Genomic DNA, 19,093 nt, shown 5'->3' on the forward strand with positions numbered 1-19,093 from the left:
GTAAGTAAGAAATCGGCAAAAAAAAAAGAGGTGCAACACGAGGACTTCCCAGGAGGTCACCCATCCTAGTACTACTCTCGCCCAAGCACGCTTAACTGCGGAGTTCTGATGGGATCCGGTGCATTAGTGCTGGTATGATCGCACCTGACAAGTATTACGCAAAATATTAGTATATGCGGTTGTAAGGAAAAATATTAGCCATAAAATTTGAATTTTTGTCTATCTCGTGAAAAAATTTGAGTTCAATCCGAGATAGTTTGAAAATTTGACAAAAGTACCCCTGTTAAAAAATTGAGACAGTTAAATTTGAGAAAAACAACTGAGACGACTTTTTTTAAGAAAAAAAATTCAAATAACCACGTAAGTAAGAAATCGGCAAAAAAAAAAGAGGTGCAACACGAGGACTTCCCAGGAGGTCACCCATCCTAGTACTACTCTCGCCCAAGCACGCTTAACTGCGGAGTTCTGATGGGATCCGGTGCATTAGTGCTGGTATGATCGCACCTGACAAGTATTACGCAAAATATTAGTATATGCGGTTGTAAGGAAAAATATTAGCCATAAAATTTGAATTTTTGTCTATCTCGTGAAAAAATTTGAGTTCAATCCGAGATAGTTTGAAAATTTGACAAAAGTACCCCTGTTAAAAAATTGAGACAGTTAAATTTGAGAAAAACAACTGAGACGACTTTTTTTAAGAAAAAAAATTCAAATAACCACGTAAGTAAGAAATCGGCAAAAAAAAAAGAGGTGCAACACGAGGACTTCCCAGGAGGTCACCCATCCTAGTACTACTCTCGCCCAAGCACGCTTAACTGCGGAGTTCTGATGGGATCCGGTGCATTAGTGCTGGTATGATCGCACCTGACAAGTATTACGCAAAATATTAGTATATGCGGTTGTAAGGAAAAATATTAGCCATAAAATTTGAATTTTTGTCTATCTCGTGAAAAAATTTGAGTTCAATCCGAGATAGTTTGAAAATTTGACAAAAGTACCCCTGTTAAAAAATTGAGACAGTTAAATTTGAGAAAAACAACTGAGACGACTTTTTTTAAGAAAAAAAATTCAAATAACCACGTAAGTAAGAAATCGGCAAAAAAAAAAGAGGTGCAACACGAGGACTTCCCAGGAGGTCACCCATCCTAGTACTACTCTCGCCCAAGCACGCTTAACTGCGGAGTTCTGATGGGATCCGGTGCATTAGTGCTGGTATGATCGCACCTGACAAGTATTACGCAAAATATTAGTATATGCGGTTGTAAGGAAAAATATTAGCCATAAAATTTGAATTTTTGTCTATCTCGTGAAAAAATTTGAGTTCAATCCGAGATAGTTTGAAAATTTGACAAAAGTACCCCTGTTAAAAAATTGAGACAGTTAAATTTGAGAAAAACAACTGAGACGACTTTTTTTAAGAAAAAAAATTCAAATAACCACGTAAGTAAGAAATCGGCAAAAAAAAAAGAGGTGCAACACGAGGACTTCCCAGGAGGTCACCCATCCTAGTACTACTCTCGCCCAAGCACGCTTAACTGCGGAGTTCTGATGGGATCCGGTGCATTAGTGCTGGTATGATCGCACCTGACAAGTATTACGCAAAATATTAGTATATGCGGTTGTAAGGAAAAATATTAGCCATAAAATTTGAATTTTTGTCTATCTCGTGAAAAAATTTGAGTTCAATCCGAGATAGTTTGAAAATTTGACAAAAGTACCCCTGTTAAAAAATTGAGACAGTTAAATTTGAGAAAAACAACTGAGACGACTTTTTTTAAGAAAAAAAATTCAAATAACCACGTAAGTAAGAAATCGGCAAAAAAAAAAGAGGTGCAACACGAGGACTTCCCAGGAGGTCACCCATCCTAGTACTACTCTCGCCCAAGCACGCTTAACTGCGGAGTTCTGATGGGATCCGGTGCATTAGTGCTGGTATGATCGCACCTGACAAGTATTACGCAAAATATTAGTATATGCGGTTGTAAGGAAAAATATTAGCCATAAAATTTGAATTTTTGTCTATCTCGTGAAAAAATTTGAGTTCAATCCGAGATAGTTTGAAAATTTGACAAAAGTACCCCTGTTAAAAAATTGAGACAGTTAAATTTGAGAAAAACAACTGAGACGACTTTTTTTAAGAAAAAAAATTCAAATAACCACGTAAGTAAGAAATCGGCAAAAAAAAAAGAGGTGCAACACGAGGACTTCCCAGGAGGTCACCCATCCTAGTACTACTCTCGCCCAAGCACGCTTAACTGCGGAGTTCTGATGGGATCCGGTGCATTAGTGCTGGTATGATCGCACCTGACAAGTATTACGCAAAATATTAGTATATGCGGTTGTAAGGAAAAATATTAGCCATAAAATTTGAATTTTTGTCTATCTCGTGAAAAAATTTGAGTTCAATCCGAGATAGTTTGAAAATTTGACAAAAGTACCCCTGTTAAAAAATTGAGACAGTTAAATTTGAGAAAAACAACTGAGACGACTTTTTTTAAGAAAAAAAATTCAAATAACCACGTAAGTAAGAAATCGGCAAAAAAAAAAGAGGTGCAACACGAGGACTTCCCAGGAGGTCACCCATCCTAGTACTACTCTCGCCCAAGCACGCTTAACTGCGGAGTTCTGATGGGATCCGGTGCATTAGTGCTGGTATGATCGCACCTGACAAGTATTACGCAAAATATTAGTATATGCGGTTGTAAGGAAAAATATTAGCCATAAAATTTGAATTTTTGTCTATCTCGTGAAAAAATTTGAGTTCAATCCGAGATAGTTTGAAAATTTGACAAAAGTACCCCTGTTAAAAAATTGAGACAGTTAAATTTGAGAAAAACAACTGAGACGACTTTTTTTAAGAAAAAAAATTCAAATAACCACGTAAGTAAGAAATCGGCAAAAAAAAAAGAGGTGCAACACGAGGACTTCCCAGGAGGTCACCCATCCTAGTACTACTCTCGCCCAAGCACGCTTAACTGCGGAGTTCTGATGGGATCCGGTGCATTAGTGCTGGTATGATCGCACCTGACAAGTATTACGCAAAATATTAGTATATGCGGTTGTAAGGAAAAATATTAGCCATAAAATTTGAATTTTTGTCTATCTCGTGAAAAAATTTGAGTTCAATCCGAGATAGTTTGAAAATTTGACAAAAGTACCCCTGTTAAAAAATTGAGACAGTTAAATTTGAGAAAAACAACTGAGACGACTTTTTTTAAGAAAAAAAATTCAAATAACCACGTAAGTAAGAAATCGGCAAAAAAAAAAAGAGGTGCAACACGAGGACTTCCCAGGAGGTCACCCATCCTAGTACTACTCTCGCCCAAGCACGCTTAACTGCGGAGTTCTGATGGGATCCGGTGCATTAGTGCTGGTATGATCGCACCTGACAAGTATTACGCAAAATATTAGTATATGCGGTTGTAAGGAAAAATATTAGCCATAAAATTTGAATTTTTGTCTATCTCGTGAAAAAATTTGAGTTCAATCCGAGATAGTTTGAAAATTTGACAAAAGTACCCCTGTTAAAAAATTGAGACAGTTAAATTTGAGAAAAACAACTGAGACGACTTTTTTTTAAGAAAAAAAATTCAAATAACCACGTAAGTAAGAAATCGGCAAAAAAAAAAGAGGTGCAACACGAGGACTTCCCAGGAGGTCACCCATCCTAGTACTACTCTCGCCCAAGCACGCTTAACTGCGGAGTTCTGATGGGATCCGGTGCATTAGTGCTGGTATGATCGCACCTGACAAGTATTACGCAAAATATTAGTATATGCGGTTGTAAGGAAAAATATTAGCCATAAAATTTGAATTTTTGTCTATCTCGTGAAAAAATTTGAGTTCAATCCGAGATAGTTTGAAAATTTGACAAAAGTACCCCTGTTAAAAAATTGAGACAGTTAAATTTGAGAAAAACAACTGAGACGACTTTTTTTAAGAAAAAAAATTCAAATAACCACGTAAGTAAGAAATCGGCAAAAAAAAAAGAGGTGCAACACGAGGACTTCCCAGGAGGTCACCCATCCTAGTACTACTCTCGCCCAAGCACGCTTAACTGCGGAGTTCTGATGGGATCCGGTGCATTAGTGCTGGTATGATCGCACCTGACAAGTATTACGCAAAATATTAGTATATGCGGTTGTAAGGAAAAATATTAGCCATAAAATTTGAATTTTTGTCTATCTCGTGAAAAAATTTGAGTTCAATCCGAGATAGTTTGAAAATTTGACAAAAGTACCCCTGTTAAAAAATTGAGACAGTTAAATTTGAGAAAAACAACTGAGACGACTTTTTTTAAGAAAAAAAATTCAAATAACCACGTAAGTAAGAAATCGGCAAAAAAAAAAGAGGTGCAACACGAGGACTTCCCAGGAGGTCACCCATCCTAGTACTACTCTCGCCCAAGCACGCTTAACTGCGGAGTTCTGATGGGATCCGGTGCATTAGTGCTGGTATGATCGCACCTGACAAGTATTACGCAAAATATTAGTATATGCGGTTGTAAGGAAAAATATTAGCCATAAAATTTGAATTTTTGTCTATCTCGTGAAAAAATTTGAGTTCAATCCGAGATAGTTTGAAAATTTGACAAAAGTACCCCTGTTAAAAAATTGAGACAGTTAAATTTGAGAAAAACAACTGAGACGACTTTTTTTAAGAAAAAAAATTCAAATAACCACGTAAGTAAGAAATCGGCAAAAAAAAAAGAGGTGCAACACGAGGACTTCCCAGGAGGTCACCCATCCTAGTACTACTCTCGCCCAAGCACGCTTAACTGCGGAGTTCTGATGGGATCCGGTGCATTAGTGCTGGTATGATCGCACCTGACAAGTATTACGCAAAATATTAGTATATGCGGTTGTAAGGAAAAATATTAGCCATAAAATTTGAATTTTTGTCTATCTCGTGAAAAAATTTGAGTTCAATCCGAGATAGTTTGAAAATTTGACAAAAGTACCCCTGTTAAAAAATTGAGACAGTTAAATTTGAGAAAAACAACTGAGACGACTTTTTTTAAGAAAAAAAATTCAAATAACCACGTAAGTAAGAAATCGGCAAAAAAAAAAGAGGTGCAACACGAGGACTTCCCAGGAGGTCACCCATCCTAGTACTACTCTCGCCCAAGCACGCTTAACTGCGGAGTTCTGATGGGATCCGGTGCATTAGTGCTGGTATGATCGCACCTGACAAGTATTACGCAAAATATTAGTATATGCGGTTGTAAGGAAAAATATTAGCCATAAAATTTGAATTTTTGTCTATCTCGTGAAAAAATTTGAGTTCAATCCGAGATAGTTTGAAAATTTGACAAAAGTACCCCTGTTAAAAAATTGAGACAGTTAAATTTGAGAAAAACAACTGAGACGACTTTTTTTAAGAAAAAAAATTCAAATAACCACGTAAGTAAGAAATCGGCAAAAAAAAAAGAGGTGCAACACGAGGACTTCCCAGGAGGTCACCCATCCTAGTACTACTCTCGCCCAAGCACGCTTAACTGCGGAGTTCTGATGGGATCCGGTGCATTAGTGCTGGTATGATCGCACCTGACAAGTATTACGCAAAATATTAGTATATGCGGTTGTAAGGAAAAATATTAGCCATAAAATTTGAATTTTTGTCTATCTCGTGAAAAAATTTGAGTTCAATCCGAGATAGTTTGAAAATTTGACAAAAGTACCCCTGTTAAAAAATTGAGACAGTTAAATTTGAGAAAAACAACTGAGACGACTTTTTTTAAGAAAAAAAAATTCAAATAACCACGTAAGTAAGAAATCGGCAAAAAAAAAAGAGGTGCAACACGAGGACTTCCCAGGAGGTCACCCATCCTAGTACTACTCTCGCCCAAGCACGCTTAACTGCGGAGTTCTGATGGGATCCGGTGCATTAGTGCTGGTATGATCGCACCTGACAAGTATTACGCAAAATATTAGTATATGCGGTTGTAAGGAAAAATATTAGCCATAAAATTTGAATTTTTGTCTATCTCGTGAAAAAATTTGAGTTCAATCCGAGATAGTTTGAAAATTTGACAAAAGTACCCCTGTTAAAAAATTGAGACAGTTAAATTTGAGAAAAACAACTGAGACGACTTTTTTTAAGAAAAAAAATTCAAATAACCACGTAAGTAAGAAATCGGCAAAAAAAAAAGAGGTGCAACACGAGGACTTCCCAGGAGGTCACCCATCCTAGTACTACTCTCGCCCAAGCACGCTTAACTGCGGAGTTCTGATGGGATCCGGTGCATTAGTGCTGGTATGATCGCACCTGACAAGTATTACGCAAAATATTAGTATATGCGGTTGTAAGGAAAAATATTAGCCATAAAATTTGAATTTTTGTCTATCTCGTGAAAAAATTTGAGTTCAATCCGAGATAGTTTGAAAATTTGACAAAAGTACCCCTGTTAAAAAATTGAGACAGTTAAATTTGAGAAAAACAACTGAGACGACTTTTTTTAAGAAAAAAAATTCAAATAACCACGTAAGTAAGAAATCGGCAAAAAAAAAAGAGGTGCAACACGAGGACTTCCCAGGAGGTCACCCATCCTAGTACTACTCTCGCCCAAGCACGCTTAACTGCGGAGTTCTGATGGGATCCGGTGCATTAGTGCTGGTATGATCGCACCTGACAAGTATTACGCAAAATATTAGTATATGCGGTTGTAAGGAAAAATATTAGCCATAAAATTTGAATTTTTGTCTATCTCGTGAAAAAATTTGAGTTCAATCCGAGATAGTTTGAAAATTTGACAAAAGTACCCCTGTTAAAAAATTGAGACAGTTAAATTTGAGAAAAACAACTGAGACGACTTTTTTTAAGAAAAAAAATTCAAATAACCACGTAAGTAAGAAATCGGCAAAAAAAAAAGAGGTGCAACACGAGGACTTCCCAGGAGGTCACCCATCCTAGTACTACTCTCGCCCAAGCACGCTTAACTGCGGAGTTCTGATGGGATCCGGTGCATTAGTGCTGGTATGATCGCACCTGACAAGTATTACGCAAAATATTAGTATATGCGGTTGTAAGGAAAAATATTAGCCATAAAATTTGAATTTTTGTCTATCTCGTGAAAAAATTTGAGTTCAATCCGAGATAGTTTGAAAATTTGACAAAAGTACCCCTGTTAAAAAATTGAGACAGTTAAATTTGAGAAAAACAACTGAGACGACTTTTTTTAAGAAAAAAAATTCAAATAACCACGTAAGTAAGAAATCGGCAAAAAAAAAAGAGGTGCAACACGAGGACTTCCCAGGAGGTCACCCATCCTAGTACTACTCTCGCCCAAGCACGCTTAACTGCGGAGTTCTGATGGGATCCGGTGCATTAGTGCTGGTATGATCGCACCTGACAAGTATTACGCAAAATATTAGTATATGCGGTTGTAAGGAAAAATATTAGCCATAAAATTTGAATTTTTGTCTATCTCGTGAAAAAATTTGAGTTCAATCCGAGATAGTTTGAAAATTTGACAAAAGTACCCCTGTTAAAAAATTGAGACAGTTAAATTTGAGAAAAACAACTGAGACGACTTTTTTTAAGAAAAAAAATTCAAATAACCACGTAAGTAAGAAATCGGCAAAAAAAAAAGAGGTGCAACACGAGGACTTCCCAGGAGGTCACCCATCCTAGTACTACTCTCGCCCAAGCACGCTTAACTGCGGAGTTCTGATGGGATCCGGTGCATTAGTGCTGGTATGATCGCACCTGACAAGTATTACGCAAAATATTAGTATATGCGGTTGTAAGGAAAAATATTAGCCATAAAATTTGAATTTTTGTCTATCTCGTGAAAAAATTTGAGTTCAATCCGAGATAGTTTGAAAATTTGACAAAAGTACCCCTGTTAAAAAATTGAGACAGTTAAATTTGAGAAAAACAACTGAGACGACTTTTTTTAAGAAAAAAAATTCAAATAACCACGTAAGTAAGAAATCGGCAAAAAAAAAAGAGGTGCAACACGAGGACTTCCCAGGAGGTCACCCATCCTAGTACTACTCTCGCCCAAGCACGCTTAACTGCGGAGTTCTGATGGGATCCGGTGCATTAGTGCTGGTATGATCGCACCTGACAAGTATTACGCAAAATATTAGTATATGCGGTTGTAAGGAAAAATATTAGCCATAAAATTTGAATTTTTGTCTATCTCGTGAAAAAATTTGAGTTCAATCCGAGATAGTTTGAAAATTTGACAAAAGTACCCCTGTTAAAAAATTGAGACAGTTAAATTTGAGAAAAACAACTGAGACGACTTTTTTTAAGAAAAAAAATTCAAATAACCACGTAAGTAAGAAATCGGCAAAAAAAAAAGAGGTGCAACACGAGGACTTCCCAGGAGGTCACCCATCCTAGTACTACTCTCGCCCAAGCACGCTTAACTGCGGAGTTCTGATGGGATCCGGTGCATTAGTGCTGGTATGATCGCACCTGACAAGTATTACGCAAAATATTAGTATATGCGGTTGTAAGGAAAAATATTAGCCATAAAATTTGAATTTTTGTCTATCTCGTGAAAAAATTTGAGTTCAATCCGAGATAGTTTGAAAATTTGACAAAAGTACCCCTGTTAAAAAATTGAGACAGTTAAATTTGAGAAAAACAACTGAGACGACTTTTTTTAAGAAAAAAAATTCAAATAACCACGTAAGTAAGAAATCGGCAAAAAAAAAAGAGGTGCAACACGAGGACTTCCCAGGAGGTCACCCATCCTAGTACTACTCTCGCCCAAGCACGCTTAACTGCGGAGTTCTGATGGGATCCGGTGCATTAGTGCTGGTATGATCGCACCTGACAAGTATTACGCAAAATATTAGTATATGCGGTTGTAAGGAAAAATATTAGCCATAAAATTTGAATTTTTGTCTATCTCGTGAAAAAATTTGAGTTCAATCCGAGATAGTTTGAAAATTTGACAAAAGTACCCCTGTTAAAAAATTGAGACAGTTAAATTTGAGAAAAACAACTGAGACGACTTTTTTTAAGAAAAAAAATTCAAATAACCACGTAAGTAAGAAATCGGCAAAAAAAAAAGAGGTGCAACACGAGGACTTCCCAGGAGGTCACCCATCCTAGTACTACTCTCGCCCAAGCACGCTTAACTGCGGAGTTCTGATGGGATCCGGTGCATTAGTGCTGGTATGATCGCACCTGACAAGTATTACGCAAAATATTAGTATATGCGGTTGTAAGGAAAAATATTAGCCATAAAATTTGAATTTTTGTCTATCTCGTGAAAAAATTTGAGTTCAATCCGAGATAGTTTGAAAATTTGACAAAAGTACCCCTGTTAAAAAATTGAGACAGTTAAATTTGAGAAAAACAACTGAGACGACTTTTTTTAAGAAAAAAAATTCAAATAACCACGTAAGTAAGAAATCGGCAAAAAAAAAAGAGGTGCAACACGAGGACTTCCCAGGAGGTCACCCATCCTAGTACTACTCTCGCCCAAGCACGCTTAACTGCGGAGTTCTGATGGGATCCGGTGCATTAGTGCTGGTATGATCGCACCTGACAAGTATTACGCAAAATATTAGTATATGCGGTTGTAAGGAAAAATATTAGCCATAAAATTTGAATTTTTGTCTATCTCGTGAAAAAATTTGAGTTCAATCCGAGATAGTTTGAAAATTTGACAAAAGTACCCCTGTTAAAAAATTGAGACAGTTAAATTTGAGAAAAACAACTGAGACGACTTTTTTTAAGAAAAAAAATTCAAATAACCACGTAAGTAAGAAATCGGCAAAAAAAAAAGAGGTGCAACACGAGGACTTCCCAGGAGGTCACCCATCCTAGTACTACTCTCGCCCAAGCACGCTTAACTGCGGAGTTCTGATGGGATCCGGTGCATTAGTGCTGGTATGATCGCACCTGACAAGTATTACGCAAAATATTAGTATATGCGGTTGTAAGGAAAAATATTAGCCATAAAATTTGAATTTTTGTCTATCTCGTGAAAAAATTTGAGTTCAATCCGAGATAGTTTGAAAATTTGACAAAAGTACCCCTGTTAAAAAATTGAGACAGTTAAATTTGAGAAAAACAACTGAGACGACTTTTTTTAAGAAAAAAAAATTCAAATAACCACGTAAGTAAGAAATCGGCAAAAAAAAAAGAGGTGCAACACGAGGACTTCCCAGGAGGTCACCCATCCTAGTACTACTCTCGCCCAAGCACGCTTAACTGCGGAGTTCTGATGGGATCCGGTGCATTAGTGCTGGTATGATCGCACCTGACAAGTATTACGCAAAATATTAGTATATGCGGTTGTAAGGAAAAATATTAGCCATAAAATTTGAATTTTTGTCTATCTCGTGAAAAAATTTGAGTTCAATCCGAGATAGTTTGAAAATTTGACAAAAGTACCCCTGTTAAAAAATTGAGACAGTTAAATTTGAGAAAAACAACTGAGACGACTTTTTTTAAGAAAAAAAATTCAAATAACCACGTAAGTAAGAAATCGGCAAAAAAAAAAGAGGTGCAACACGAGGACTTCCCAGGAGGTCACCCATCCTAGTACTACTCTCGCCCAAGCACGCTTAACTGCGGAGTTCTGATGGGATCCGGTGCATTAGTGCTGGTATGATCGCACCTGACAAGTATTACGCAAAATATTAGTATATGCGGTTGTAAGGAAAAATATTAGCCATAAAATTTGAATTTTTGTCTATCTCGTGAAAAAATTTGAGTTCAATCCGAGATAGTTTGAAAATTTGACAAAAGTACCCCTGTTAAAAAATTGAGACAGTTAAATTTGAGAAAAACAACTGAGACGACTTTTTTTAAGAAAAAAAATTCAAATAACCACGTAAGTAAGAAATCGGCAAAAAAAAAAGAGGTGCAACACGAGGACTTCCCAGGAGGTCACCCATCCTAGTACTACTCTCGCCCAAGCACGCTTAACTGCGGAGTTCTGATGGGATCCGGTGCATTAGTGCTGGTATGATCGCACCTGACAAGTATTACGCAAAATATTAGTATATGCGGTTGTAAGGAAAAATATTAGCCATAAAATTTGAATTTTTGTCTATCTCGTGAAAAAATTTGAGTTCAATCCGAGATAGTTTGAAAATTTGACAAAAGTACCCCTGTTAAAAAATTGAGACAGTTAAATTTGAGAAAAACAACTGAGACGACTTTTTTTAAGAAAAAAAAATTCAAATAACCACGTAAGTAAGAAATCGGCAAAAAAAAAAGAGGTGCAACACGAGGACTTCCCAGGAGGTCACCCATCCTAGTACTACTCTCGCCCAAGCACGCTTAACTGCGGAGTTCTGATGGGATCCGGTGCATTAGTGCTGGTATGATCGCACCTGACAAGTATTACGCAAAATATTAGTATATGCGGTTGTAAGGAAAAATATTAGCCATAAAATTTGAATTTTTGTCTATCTCGTGAAAAAAATTTGAGTTCAATCCGAGATAGTTTGAAAATTTGACAAAAGTACCCCTGTTAAAAAATTGAGACAGTTAAATTTGAGAAAAACAACTGAGACGACTTTTTTTAAGAAAAAAAATTCAAATAACCACGTAAGTAAGAAATCGGCAAAAAAAAAAGAGGTGCAACACGAGGACTTCCCAGGAGGTCACCCATCCTAGTACTACTCTCGCCCAAGCACGCTTAACTGCGGAGTTCTGATGGGATCCGGTGCATTAGTGCTGGTATGATCGCACCTGACAAGTATTACGCAAAATATTAGTATATGCGGTTGTAAGGAAAAATATTAGCCATAAAATTTGAATTTTTGTCTATCTCGTGAAAAAATTTGAGTTCAATCCGAGATAGTTTGAAAATTTGACAAAAGTACCCCTGTTAAAAAATTGAGACAGTTAAATTTGAGAAAAACAACTGAGACGACTTTTTTTAAGAAAGAAAATTCAAATAACCACGTAAGTAAGAAATCGGCAAAAAAAAAAAGAGGTGCAACACGAGGACTTCCCAGGAGGTCACCCATCCTAGTACTACTCTCGCCCAAGCACGCTTAACTGCGGAGTTCTGATGGGATCCGGTGCATTAGTGCTGGTATGATCGCACCTGACAAGTATTACGCAAAATATTAGTATATGCGGTTGTAAGGAAAAATATTAGCCATAAAATTTGAATTTTTGTCTATCTCGTGAAAAAAATTGAGTTCAATCCGAGATAGTTTGAAAATTTGACAAAAGTACCCCTGTTAAAAAATTGAGACAGTTAAATTTGAGAAAAACAACTGAGACGACTTTTTTTAAGAAAAAAAATTCAAATAACCACGTAAGTAAGAAATCGGCAAAAAAAAAAGAGGTGCAACACGAGGACTTCCCAGGAGGTCACCCATCCTAGTACTACTCTCGCCCAAGCACGCTTAACTGCGGAGTTCTGATGGGATCCGGTGCATTAGTGCTGGTATGATCGCACCTGACAAGTATTACGCAAAATATTAGTATATGCGGTTGTAAGGAAAAATATTAGCCATAAAATTTGAATTTTTGTCTATCTCGTGAAAAAATTTGAGTTCAATCCGAGATAGTTTGAAAATTTGACAAAAGTACCCCTGTTAAAAAATTGAGACAGTTAAATTTGAGAAAAACAACTGAGACGACTTTTTTTAAGAAAAAAAATTCAAATAACCACGTAAGTAAGAAATCGGCAAAAAAAAAAGAGGTGCAACACGAGGACTTCCCAGGAGGTCACCCATCCTAGTACTACTCTCGCCCAAGCACGCTTAACTGCGGAGTTCTGATGGGATCCGGTGCATTAGTGCTGGTATGATCGCACCTGACAAGTATTACGCAAAATATTAGTATATGCGGTTGTAAGGAAAAATATTAGCCATAAAATTTGAATTTTTGTCTATCTCGTGAAAAAATTTGAGTTCAATCCGAGATAGTTTGAAAATTTGACAAAAGTACCCCTGTTAAAAAATTGAGACAGTTAAATTTGAGAAAAACAACTGAGACGACTTTTTTTAAGAAAAAAAATTCAAATAACCACGTAAGTAAGAAATCGGCAAAAAAAAAAAAGAGGTGCAACACGAGGACTTCCCAGGAGGTCACCCATCCTAGTACTACTCTCGCCCAAGCACGCTTAACTGCGGAGTTCTGATGGGATCCGGTGCATTAGTGCTGGTATGATCGCACCTGACAAGTATTACGCAAAATATTAGTATATGCGGTTGTAAGGAAAAATATTAGCCATAAAATTTGAATTTTTGTCTATCTCGTGAAAAAATTTGAGTTCAATCCGAGATAGTTTGAAAATTTGACAAAAGTACCCCTGTTAAAAAATTGAGACAGTTAAATTTGAGAAAAACAACTGAGACGACTTTTTTTAAGAAAAAAAATTCAAATAACCACGTAAGTAAGAAATCGGCAAAAAAAAAAAAGAGGTGCAACACGAGGACTTCCCAGGAGGTCACCCATCCTAGTACTACTCTCGCCCAAGCACGCTTAACTGCGGAGTTCTGATGGGATCCGGTGCATTAGTGCTGGTATGATCGCACCTGACAAGTATTACGCAAAATATTAGTATATGCGGTTGTAAGGAAAAATATTAGCCATAAAATTTGAATTTTTGTCTATCTCGTGAAAAAATTTGAGTTCAATCCGAGATAGTTTGAAAATTTGACAAAAGTACCCCTGTTAAAAAATTGAGACAGTTAAATTTGAGAAAAACAACTGAGACGACTTTTTTTAAGAAAGAAAATTCAAATAACCACGTAAGTAAGAAATCGGCAAAAAAAAAAAAGAGGTGCAACACGAGGACTTCCCAGGAGGTCACCCATCCTAGTACTACTCTCGCCCAAGCACGCTTAACTGCGGAGTTCTGATGGGATCCGGTGCATTAGTGCTGGTATGATCGCACCTGACAAGTATTACGCAAAATATTAGTATATGCGGTTGTAAGGAAAAATATTAGCCATAAAATTTGAATTTTTGTCTATCTCGTGAAAAAAATTGAGTTCAATCCGAGATAGTTTGAAAATTTGACAAAAGTACCCCTGTTAAAAAATTGAGACAGTTAAATTTGAGAAAAACAACTGAGACGACTTTTTTTAAGAAAAAAAATTCAAATAACCACGTAAGTAAGAAATCGGCAAAAAAAAAAAGAGGTGCAACACGAGGACTTCCCAGGAGGTCACCCATCCTAGTACTACTCTCGCCCAAGCACGCTTAACTGCGGAGTTCTGATGGGATCCGGTGCATTAGTGCTGGTATGATCGCACCTGACAAGTATTACGCAAAATATTAGTATATGCGGTTGTAAGGAAAAAATATTAGCCATAAAATTTGAATTTTTGTCTATCTCGTGAAAAAATTTGAGTTCAATCCGAGATAGTTTGAAAATTTGACAAAAGTACCCCTGTTAAAAAATTGAGACAGTTAAATTTGAGAAAAACAACTGAGACGACTTTTTTTAAGAAAAAAAATTCAAATAACCACGTAAGTAAGAAATCGGCAAAAAAAAAAGAGGTGCAACACGAGGACTTCCCAGGAGGTCACCCATCCTAGTACTACTCTCGCCCAAGCACGCTTAACTGCGGAGTTCTGATGGGATCCGGTGCATTAGTGCTGGTATGATCGCACCTGACAAGTATTACGCAAAATATTAGTATATGCGGTTGTAAGGAAAAATATTAGCCATAAAATTTGAATTTTTGTCTATCTCGTGAAAAAAATTGAGTTCAATCCGAGATAGTTTGAAAATTTGACAAAAGTACCCCTGTTAAAAAATTGAGACAGTTAAATTTGAGAAAAACAACTGAGACGACTTTTTTTAAGAAAAAAAATTCAAATAACCACGTAAGTAAGAAATCGGCAAAAAAAAAAAGAGGTGCAACACGAGGACTTCCCAGGAGGTCACCCATCCTAGTACTACTCTCGCCCAAGCACGCTTAACTGCGGAGTTCTGATGGGATCCGGTGCATTAGTGCTGGTATGATCGCACCTGACAAGTATTACGCAAAATATTAGTATATGCGGTCGTAAGGAAAAATATTAGCCATAAAATTTGAATTTTTGTCTATCTCGTGAAAAAAATTGAGTTCAATCCGAGATAGTTTGAAAATTTGACAAAAGTACCCCTGTTAAAAAATTGAGACAGTTAAATTTGAGAAAAACAACTGAGACGACTTTTTTTAAGAAAAAAAATTCAAATAACCACGTAAGTAAGAAATCGGCAAAAAAAAAAAGAGGTGCAACACGAGGACTTCCCAGGAGGTCACCCATCCTAGTACTACTCTCGCCCAAGCACGCTTAACTGCGGAGTTCTGATGGGATCCAGTGCATTAGTGCTGGTATGATCGCACCTGACAAGTATTACGCAAAATATTAGTATATGCGGTTGTAAGGAAAAATATTAGCCATAAAATTTGAATTTTTGTCTATCTCGTGAAAAATTTTGAGTTCAATCCGAGATAGTTTGAAAATTTGACAAAAGTACCCCTGTTAAAAAATTGAGACAGTTAAATTTGAGAAAAACAACTGAGACGACTTTTTTTAAGAAAGAAAATTCAAATAACCACGTAAGTAAGAAATCGGCAAAAAAAAAAAGAGGTGCAACACGAGGACTTCCCAGGAGGTCACCCATCCTAGTACTACTCTCGCCCAAGCACGCTTAACTGCGGAGTTCTGATGGGATCCAGTGCATTAGTGCTGGTATGATCGCACCTGACAAGTATTACGCAAAATATTAGTATATGCGGTTGTAAGGAAAAATATTAGCCATAAAATTTGAATTTTTGTCTATCTCGTGAAAAAATTTGAGTTCAATCCGAGATAGTTTGAAAATTTGACAAAAGTACCCCTGTTAAAAAATTGAGACAGTTAAATTTGAGAAAAACAACTGAGACGACTTTTTTTAAGAAAAAAAATTCAAATAACCACGTAAGTAAGAAATCGGCAAAAAAAAAAAGAGGTGCAACACGAGGACTTCCCAGGAGGTCACCCATCCTAGTACTACTCTCGCCCAAGCACGCTTAACTGCGGAGTTCTGATGGGATCCGGTGCATTAGAGCTGGTATGATCGCACCTGACAAGTATTACGCAAAATATTAGTATATGCGGTTGTAAGGAAAAATATTAGCCATAAAATTTGAATTTTTGTCTATCTCGTGAAAAAATTTGAGTTCAATCCGAGATAGTTTGAAAATTTGACAAAAGTACCCCTGTTAAAAAATTGAGACAGTTAAATTTGAGAAAAACAACTGAGACGACTTTTTTTAAGAAAGAAAATTCAAATAACCACGTAAGTAAGAAATCGGCAAAAAAAAAAAGAGGTGCAACACGAGGACTTCCCAGGAGGTCACCCATCCTAGTACTACTCTCGCCCAAGCACGCTTAACTGCGGAGTTCTGATGGGATCCGGTGCATTAGTGCTGGTATGATCGCACCTGACAAGTATTACGCAAAATATTAGTATATGCGGTTGTAAGGAAAAATATTAGCCATAAAATTTGAATTTTTGTCTATCTCGTGAAAAAATTTGAGTTCAATCCGAGATAGTTTGAAAATTTGACAAAAGTACCCCTGTTAAAAAATTGAGACAGATAAATTTGAGAAAAACAACTGAGACGACTTTTTTTAAGAAAGAAAATTCAAATAACCACGTAAGTAAGAAATCGGCAAAAAAAAAAAGAGGTGCAACACGAGGACTTCCCAGGAGGTCACCCATCCTAGTACTACTCTCGCCCAAGCACGCTTAACTGCGGAGTTCTGATGGGATCCGGTGCATTAGTGCTGGTATGATCGCACCTGACAAGTATTACGCAAAATATTAGTATATGCAGTTGTAAGGAAAAATATTAGCCATAAAATTTGAATTTTTGTCTATCTCGTGAAAAAATTTGAGTTCAATCCGAGATAGTTTGAAAATTTGACAAAAGTACCCCTGTTAAAAAATTGAGACAGTTAAATTTGAGAAAAACAACTGAGACGACTTTTTTTAAGAAAAAAAATTCAAATAACCACGTAAGTAAGAAATCGGCAAAAAAAAAAAGAGGTGCAACACGAGGACTTCCCAGGAGGTCACCCATCCTAGTACTACTCTCGCCCAAGCACGCTTAACTGCGGAGTTCTGATGGGATCCGGTGCATTAGTGCTGGTATGATCGCACCTGACAAGTATTACGCAAAATATTAGTATATGCGGTTGTAAGGAAAAATATTAGCCATAAAATTTGAATTTTTGTCTATCTCGTGAAAAAATTTGAGTTCAATCCGAGATAGTTTGAAAATTTGACAAAAGTACCCCTGTTAAAAAATTGAGACAGTTAAATTTGAGAAAAACAACTGAGACGACTTTTTTTAAGAAAGAAAATTCAAATAACCACGTAAGTAAGAAATCGGCAAAAAAAAAAAGAGGTGCAACACGAGGACTTCCCAGGAGGTCACCCATCCTAGTACTACTCTCGCCCAAGCACGCTTAACTGCGGAGTTCTAATGGGATCCGGTGCATTAGTGCTGGTATGATCGCACCTGACAAGTATTACGCAAAATATTAGTATATGCAGTTGTAAGGAAAAATATTAGCCATAAAATTTGAATTTTTGTCTATCTCGTGAAAAAATTTGAGTTCAATCCGAGATAGTTTGAAAATTTGACAAAAGTACCCCTGTTAAAAAATTGAGACAGTTAAATTTGAGAAAAACAACTGAGACGACTTTTTTTAAGAAAAAAAATTCAAATAACCACGTAAGTAAGAAATCGGCAAAAAAAAAAAGAGGTGCAACACGAGGACTTCCCAGGAGGTCACCCATCCTAGTACTACTCTCGCCCAAGCACGCTTAACTGCGGAGTTCTGATGGGATCCGGTGCATTAGTGCTGGTATGATCGCACCTGACAAGTATTACGCAAAATATTAGTATATGCGGTTGTAAGGAAAAATATTAGCCATAAAATTTGAATTTTTGTCTATCTCGTGAAAAAATTTGAGTTCAATCCGAGATAGTTTGAAAATTTGACAAAAGTACCCCTGTTAAAAAATTGAGACAGTTAAATTTGAGAAAAACAACTGAGACGACTTTTTTTAAGAAAGAAAATTCAAATAACCACGTAAGTAAGAAATCGGCAAAAAAAAAAAGAGGTGCAACACGAGGACTTCCCAGGAGGTCACCCATCCTAGTACTACTCTCGCCCAAGCACGCTTAACTGCGGAGTTCTGATGGGATCCGGTGCATTAGTGCTGGTACGATCGCACCTGACAAGTATTACGCAAAATATTAGTATATGCGGTTGTAAGGAAAAATATTAGCCATAAAATTTGAATTTTTGTCTATCTCGTGAAAAAAATTGAGTTCAATCCGAGATAGTTTGAAAATTTGACAAAAGTACCCCTGTTAAAAAATTGAGACAGTTAAATTTGAGAAAAACAACTGAGACGACTTTTTTTAAGAAAAAAAATTCAAATAACCACGTAAGTAAGAAATCGGCAAAAGAAAAAAGAGGTGCAACACGAGGACTTCCCTGGAGGTCACCCATCCTAGTACTACTCTCGCCCAAGCACGCTTAACTGCGGAGTTCTGATGGGATCCGGTGCATTAGTGCTGGTATGATCGCACCTGACAAGTATTACGCAAAATATTAGTATATGCGGTTGTAAGGAAAAATATTAGCCATAAAATTTGAATTTTTGTCTATCTCGTGAAAAAATTTGAGTTCAATCCGAGATAGTTTGAAAATTTGACAAAAGTACCCCTGTTAAAAAATTGAGACAGTTAAATTTGAGAAAAACAACTGAGGCGACTTTTTTTAAGAAAAAAAATTCAAATAACCACGTAAGTAAGAAATCGGCAAAAAAAAAAAGAGGTGCAACACGAGGACTTCCCAGGAGGTCACCCATCCTAGTACTACTCTCGCCCAAGCACGCTTAACTGCGGAGTTCTGATGGGATCCGGTGCATTAGTGCTGGTATGATCGCACCTGACAAGTATTACGCAAAATATTAGTATATGCGGTTGTAAGGAAAAATATTAGCCATAAAATTTGAATTTTTGTCTATCTCGTGAAAAAATTTGAGTTCAATCCGAGATAGTTTGAAAATTTGACAAAAGTACCCCTGTTAAAAAATTCAGACAGTTAAATTTGAGAAAAACAACTGAGACGACTTTTTTTAAGAAAAAAA

At 36.7% G+C, this 19,093-nt stretch overlaps 53 non-coding genes across 53 annotated transcripts; all 53 read right to left on the reverse strand.

Moving 5' to 3' along the window:
• Window positions 1–27: 27 nt before the first annotated feature.
• Window positions 28–146, reverse strand: LOC145951146 (5S ribosomal RNA). The gene has a single exon (XR_014428962.1). It is a non-coding gene; the product is annotated as a 5S ribosomal RNA (ribosomal RNA).
• A 241-nt stretch (window positions 147–387) lies between these two features.
• Window positions 388–506, reverse strand: LOC145951157 (5S ribosomal RNA). Its single transcript, XR_014428973.1, has one exon. It is a non-coding gene; the product is annotated as a 5S ribosomal RNA (ribosomal RNA).
• A 241-nt stretch (window positions 507–747) lies between these two features.
• Window positions 748–866, reverse strand: LOC145951168 (5S ribosomal RNA). The gene has a single exon (XR_014428984.1). It is a non-coding gene; the product is annotated as a 5S ribosomal RNA (ribosomal RNA).
• Window positions 867–1,107: 241 nt separating this feature from the next.
• On the reverse strand, window positions 1,108–1,226 carry LOC145951179 (5S ribosomal RNA). Its single transcript, XR_014428990.1, has one exon. It is a non-coding gene; the product is annotated as a 5S ribosomal RNA (ribosomal RNA).
• A 241-nt stretch (window positions 1,227–1,467) lies between these two features.
• On the reverse strand, window positions 1,468–1,586 carry LOC145951190 (5S ribosomal RNA). The gene has a single exon (XR_014428991.1). It is a non-coding gene; the product is annotated as a 5S ribosomal RNA (ribosomal RNA).
• Window positions 1,587–1,827: 241 nt separating this feature from the next.
• LOC145951194 (5S ribosomal RNA) lies at window positions 1,828–1,946 on the reverse strand. The gene has a single exon (XR_014428992.1). It is a non-coding gene; the product is annotated as a 5S ribosomal RNA (ribosomal RNA).
• A 241-nt stretch (window positions 1,947–2,187) lies between these two features.
• On the reverse strand, window positions 2,188–2,306 carry LOC145951195 (5S ribosomal RNA). Its single transcript, XR_014428993.1, has one exon. It is a non-coding gene; the product is annotated as a 5S ribosomal RNA (ribosomal RNA).
• A 241-nt stretch (window positions 2,307–2,547) lies between these two features.
• LOC145951197 (5S ribosomal RNA) lies at window positions 2,548–2,666 on the reverse strand. The gene has a single exon (XR_014428995.1). It is a non-coding gene; the product is annotated as a 5S ribosomal RNA (ribosomal RNA).
• A 241-nt stretch (window positions 2,667–2,907) lies between these two features.
• LOC145951198 (5S ribosomal RNA) lies at window positions 2,908–3,026 on the reverse strand. The gene has a single exon (XR_014428996.1). It is a non-coding gene; the product is annotated as a 5S ribosomal RNA (ribosomal RNA).
• A 242-nt stretch (window positions 3,027–3,268) lies between these two features.
• On the reverse strand, window positions 3,269–3,387 carry LOC145951199 (5S ribosomal RNA). The gene has a single exon (XR_014428997.1). It is a non-coding gene; the product is annotated as a 5S ribosomal RNA (ribosomal RNA).
• A 242-nt stretch (window positions 3,388–3,629) lies between these two features.
• Window positions 3,630–3,748, reverse strand: LOC145951200 (5S ribosomal RNA). The gene has a single exon (XR_014428998.1). It is a non-coding gene; the product is annotated as a 5S ribosomal RNA (ribosomal RNA).
• A 241-nt stretch (window positions 3,749–3,989) lies between these two features.
• Window positions 3,990–4,108, reverse strand: LOC145951201 (5S ribosomal RNA). Its single transcript, XR_014428999.1, has one exon. It is a non-coding gene; the product is annotated as a 5S ribosomal RNA (ribosomal RNA).
• A 241-nt stretch (window positions 4,109–4,349) lies between these two features.
• On the reverse strand, window positions 4,350–4,468 carry LOC145951202 (5S ribosomal RNA). Its single transcript, XR_014429000.1, has one exon. It is a non-coding gene; the product is annotated as a 5S ribosomal RNA (ribosomal RNA).
• Window positions 4,469–4,709: 241 nt separating this feature from the next.
• On the reverse strand, window positions 4,710–4,828 carry LOC145951203 (5S ribosomal RNA). Its single transcript, XR_014429001.1, has one exon. It is a non-coding gene; the product is annotated as a 5S ribosomal RNA (ribosomal RNA).
• A 241-nt stretch (window positions 4,829–5,069) lies between these two features.
• LOC145951204 (5S ribosomal RNA) lies at window positions 5,070–5,188 on the reverse strand. Its single transcript, XR_014429002.1, has one exon. It is a non-coding gene; the product is annotated as a 5S ribosomal RNA (ribosomal RNA).
• Window positions 5,189–5,429: 241 nt separating this feature from the next.
• On the reverse strand, window positions 5,430–5,548 carry LOC145951205 (5S ribosomal RNA). The gene has a single exon (XR_014429003.1). It is a non-coding gene; the product is annotated as a 5S ribosomal RNA (ribosomal RNA).
• Window positions 5,549–5,790: 242 nt separating this feature from the next.
• Window positions 5,791–5,909, reverse strand: LOC145951206 (5S ribosomal RNA). Its single transcript, XR_014429004.1, has one exon. It is a non-coding gene; the product is annotated as a 5S ribosomal RNA (ribosomal RNA).
• Window positions 5,910–6,150: 241 nt separating this feature from the next.
• LOC145951208 (5S ribosomal RNA) lies at window positions 6,151–6,269 on the reverse strand. Its single transcript, XR_014429006.1, has one exon. It is a non-coding gene; the product is annotated as a 5S ribosomal RNA (ribosomal RNA).
• A 241-nt stretch (window positions 6,270–6,510) lies between these two features.
• LOC145951209 (5S ribosomal RNA) lies at window positions 6,511–6,629 on the reverse strand. The gene has a single exon (XR_014429007.1). It is a non-coding gene; the product is annotated as a 5S ribosomal RNA (ribosomal RNA).
• A 241-nt stretch (window positions 6,630–6,870) lies between these two features.
• On the reverse strand, window positions 6,871–6,989 carry LOC145951210 (5S ribosomal RNA). Its single transcript, XR_014429008.1, has one exon. It is a non-coding gene; the product is annotated as a 5S ribosomal RNA (ribosomal RNA).
• A 241-nt stretch (window positions 6,990–7,230) lies between these two features.
• Window positions 7,231–7,349, reverse strand: LOC145951211 (5S ribosomal RNA). The gene has a single exon (XR_014429009.1). It is a non-coding gene; the product is annotated as a 5S ribosomal RNA (ribosomal RNA).
• Window positions 7,350–7,590: 241 nt separating this feature from the next.
• LOC145951212 (5S ribosomal RNA) lies at window positions 7,591–7,709 on the reverse strand. Its single transcript, XR_014429010.1, has one exon. It is a non-coding gene; the product is annotated as a 5S ribosomal RNA (ribosomal RNA).
• Window positions 7,710–7,950: 241 nt separating this feature from the next.
• LOC145951213 (5S ribosomal RNA) lies at window positions 7,951–8,069 on the reverse strand. The gene has a single exon (XR_014429011.1). It is a non-coding gene; the product is annotated as a 5S ribosomal RNA (ribosomal RNA).
• A 241-nt stretch (window positions 8,070–8,310) lies between these two features.
• On the reverse strand, window positions 8,311–8,429 carry LOC145951214 (5S ribosomal RNA). Its single transcript, XR_014429012.1, has one exon. It is a non-coding gene; the product is annotated as a 5S ribosomal RNA (ribosomal RNA).
• A 241-nt stretch (window positions 8,430–8,670) lies between these two features.
• Window positions 8,671–8,789, reverse strand: LOC145951215 (5S ribosomal RNA). Its single transcript, XR_014429013.1, has one exon. It is a non-coding gene; the product is annotated as a 5S ribosomal RNA (ribosomal RNA).
• A 241-nt stretch (window positions 8,790–9,030) lies between these two features.
• LOC145951216 (5S ribosomal RNA) lies at window positions 9,031–9,149 on the reverse strand. Its single transcript, XR_014429014.1, has one exon. It is a non-coding gene; the product is annotated as a 5S ribosomal RNA (ribosomal RNA).
• A 241-nt stretch (window positions 9,150–9,390) lies between these two features.
• On the reverse strand, window positions 9,391–9,509 carry LOC145951217 (5S ribosomal RNA). Its single transcript, XR_014429015.1, has one exon. It is a non-coding gene; the product is annotated as a 5S ribosomal RNA (ribosomal RNA).
• A 241-nt stretch (window positions 9,510–9,750) lies between these two features.
• On the reverse strand, window positions 9,751–9,869 carry LOC145951219 (5S ribosomal RNA). Its single transcript, XR_014429017.1, has one exon. It is a non-coding gene; the product is annotated as a 5S ribosomal RNA (ribosomal RNA).
• A 242-nt stretch (window positions 9,870–10,111) lies between these two features.
• On the reverse strand, window positions 10,112–10,230 carry LOC145951221 (5S ribosomal RNA). The gene has a single exon (XR_014429018.1). It is a non-coding gene; the product is annotated as a 5S ribosomal RNA (ribosomal RNA).
• Window positions 10,231–10,471: 241 nt separating this feature from the next.
• Window positions 10,472–10,590, reverse strand: LOC145951222 (5S ribosomal RNA). The gene has a single exon (XR_014429019.1). It is a non-coding gene; the product is annotated as a 5S ribosomal RNA (ribosomal RNA).
• A 241-nt stretch (window positions 10,591–10,831) lies between these two features.
• Window positions 10,832–10,950, reverse strand: LOC145951223 (5S ribosomal RNA). Its single transcript, XR_014429020.1, has one exon. It is a non-coding gene; the product is annotated as a 5S ribosomal RNA (ribosomal RNA).
• Window positions 10,951–11,192: 242 nt separating this feature from the next.
• LOC145951224 (5S ribosomal RNA) lies at window positions 11,193–11,311 on the reverse strand. The gene has a single exon (XR_014429021.1). It is a non-coding gene; the product is annotated as a 5S ribosomal RNA (ribosomal RNA).
• Window positions 11,312–11,553: 242 nt separating this feature from the next.
• Window positions 11,554–11,672, reverse strand: LOC145951225 (5S ribosomal RNA). Its single transcript, XR_014429022.1, has one exon. It is a non-coding gene; the product is annotated as a 5S ribosomal RNA (ribosomal RNA).
• A 242-nt stretch (window positions 11,673–11,914) lies between these two features.
• Window positions 11,915–12,033, reverse strand: LOC145951226 (5S ribosomal RNA). The gene has a single exon (XR_014429023.1). It is a non-coding gene; the product is annotated as a 5S ribosomal RNA (ribosomal RNA).
• Window positions 12,034–12,274: 241 nt separating this feature from the next.
• Window positions 12,275–12,393, reverse strand: LOC145951227 (5S ribosomal RNA). The gene has a single exon (XR_014429024.1). It is a non-coding gene; the product is annotated as a 5S ribosomal RNA (ribosomal RNA).
• Window positions 12,394–12,634: 241 nt separating this feature from the next.
• Window positions 12,635–12,753, reverse strand: LOC145951228 (5S ribosomal RNA). Its single transcript, XR_014429025.1, has one exon. It is a non-coding gene; the product is annotated as a 5S ribosomal RNA (ribosomal RNA).
• A 243-nt stretch (window positions 12,754–12,996) lies between these two features.
• On the reverse strand, window positions 12,997–13,115 carry LOC145951229 (5S ribosomal RNA). Its single transcript, XR_014429026.1, has one exon. It is a non-coding gene; the product is annotated as a 5S ribosomal RNA (ribosomal RNA).
• A 243-nt stretch (window positions 13,116–13,358) lies between these two features.
• LOC145951231 (5S ribosomal RNA) lies at window positions 13,359–13,477 on the reverse strand. The gene has a single exon (XR_014429028.1). It is a non-coding gene; the product is annotated as a 5S ribosomal RNA (ribosomal RNA).
• A 243-nt stretch (window positions 13,478–13,720) lies between these two features.
• On the reverse strand, window positions 13,721–13,839 carry LOC145951232 (5S ribosomal RNA). The gene has a single exon (XR_014429029.1). It is a non-coding gene; the product is annotated as a 5S ribosomal RNA (ribosomal RNA).
• Window positions 13,840–14,081: 242 nt separating this feature from the next.
• On the reverse strand, window positions 14,082–14,200 carry LOC145951233 (5S ribosomal RNA). Its single transcript, XR_014429030.1, has one exon. It is a non-coding gene; the product is annotated as a 5S ribosomal RNA (ribosomal RNA).
• A 242-nt stretch (window positions 14,201–14,442) lies between these two features.
• Window positions 14,443–14,561, reverse strand: LOC145951234 (5S ribosomal RNA). Its single transcript, XR_014429031.1, has one exon. It is a non-coding gene; the product is annotated as a 5S ribosomal RNA (ribosomal RNA).
• Window positions 14,562–14,803: 242 nt separating this feature from the next.
• Window positions 14,804–14,922, reverse strand: LOC145951235 (5S ribosomal RNA). Its single transcript, XR_014429032.1, has one exon. It is a non-coding gene; the product is annotated as a 5S ribosomal RNA (ribosomal RNA).
• Window positions 14,923–15,164: 242 nt separating this feature from the next.
• On the reverse strand, window positions 15,165–15,283 carry LOC145951390 (5S ribosomal RNA). The gene has a single exon (XR_014429188.1). It is a non-coding gene; the product is annotated as a 5S ribosomal RNA (ribosomal RNA).
• Window positions 15,284–15,525: 242 nt separating this feature from the next.
• LOC145951391 (5S ribosomal RNA) lies at window positions 15,526–15,644 on the reverse strand. Its single transcript, XR_014429189.1, has one exon. It is a non-coding gene; the product is annotated as a 5S ribosomal RNA (ribosomal RNA).
• Window positions 15,645–15,886: 242 nt separating this feature from the next.
• LOC145951403 (5S ribosomal RNA) lies at window positions 15,887–16,005 on the reverse strand. Its single transcript, XR_014429201.1, has one exon. It is a non-coding gene; the product is annotated as a 5S ribosomal RNA (ribosomal RNA).
• Window positions 16,006–16,247: 242 nt separating this feature from the next.
• LOC145951236 (5S ribosomal RNA) lies at window positions 16,248–16,366 on the reverse strand. The gene has a single exon (XR_014429033.1). It is a non-coding gene; the product is annotated as a 5S ribosomal RNA (ribosomal RNA).
• A 242-nt stretch (window positions 16,367–16,608) lies between these two features.
• On the reverse strand, window positions 16,609–16,727 carry LOC145951237 (5S ribosomal RNA). Its single transcript, XR_014429034.1, has one exon. It is a non-coding gene; the product is annotated as a 5S ribosomal RNA (ribosomal RNA).
• Window positions 16,728–16,969: 242 nt separating this feature from the next.
• On the reverse strand, window positions 16,970–17,088 carry LOC145951238 (5S ribosomal RNA). The gene has a single exon (XR_014429035.1). It is a non-coding gene; the product is annotated as a 5S ribosomal RNA (ribosomal RNA).
• Window positions 17,089–17,330: 242 nt separating this feature from the next.
• LOC145951367 (5S ribosomal RNA) lies at window positions 17,331–17,449 on the reverse strand. The gene has a single exon (XR_014429165.1). It is a non-coding gene; the product is annotated as a 5S ribosomal RNA (ribosomal RNA).
• A 242-nt stretch (window positions 17,450–17,691) lies between these two features.
• Window positions 17,692–17,810, reverse strand: LOC145951239 (5S ribosomal RNA). The gene has a single exon (XR_014429036.1). It is a non-coding gene; the product is annotated as a 5S ribosomal RNA (ribosomal RNA).
• A 242-nt stretch (window positions 17,811–18,052) lies between these two features.
• Window positions 18,053–18,171, reverse strand: LOC145951401 (5S ribosomal RNA). The gene has a single exon (XR_014429199.1). It is a non-coding gene; the product is annotated as a 5S ribosomal RNA (ribosomal RNA).
• Window positions 18,172–18,413: 242 nt separating this feature from the next.
• On the reverse strand, window positions 18,414–18,532 carry LOC145951393 (5S ribosomal RNA). Its single transcript, XR_014429191.1, has one exon. It is a non-coding gene; the product is annotated as a 5S ribosomal RNA (ribosomal RNA).
• Window positions 18,533–18,774: 242 nt separating this feature from the next.
• Window positions 18,775–18,893, reverse strand: LOC145951240 (5S ribosomal RNA). Its single transcript, XR_014429037.1, has one exon. It is a non-coding gene; the product is annotated as a 5S ribosomal RNA (ribosomal RNA).
• Between the last annotated feature and the right edge of the window lie 200 nt (window positions 18,894–19,093).

Source organism: Cajanus cajan, chromosome 8, assembly GCF_000230855.2.
Source record: "Cajanus cajan strain Asha chromosome 8, NIPB_CcT2T_4, whole genome shotgun sequence".
NCBI lineage: Eukaryota > Viridiplantae > Streptophyta > Magnoliopsida > Fabales > Fabaceae > Cajanus > Cajanus cajan.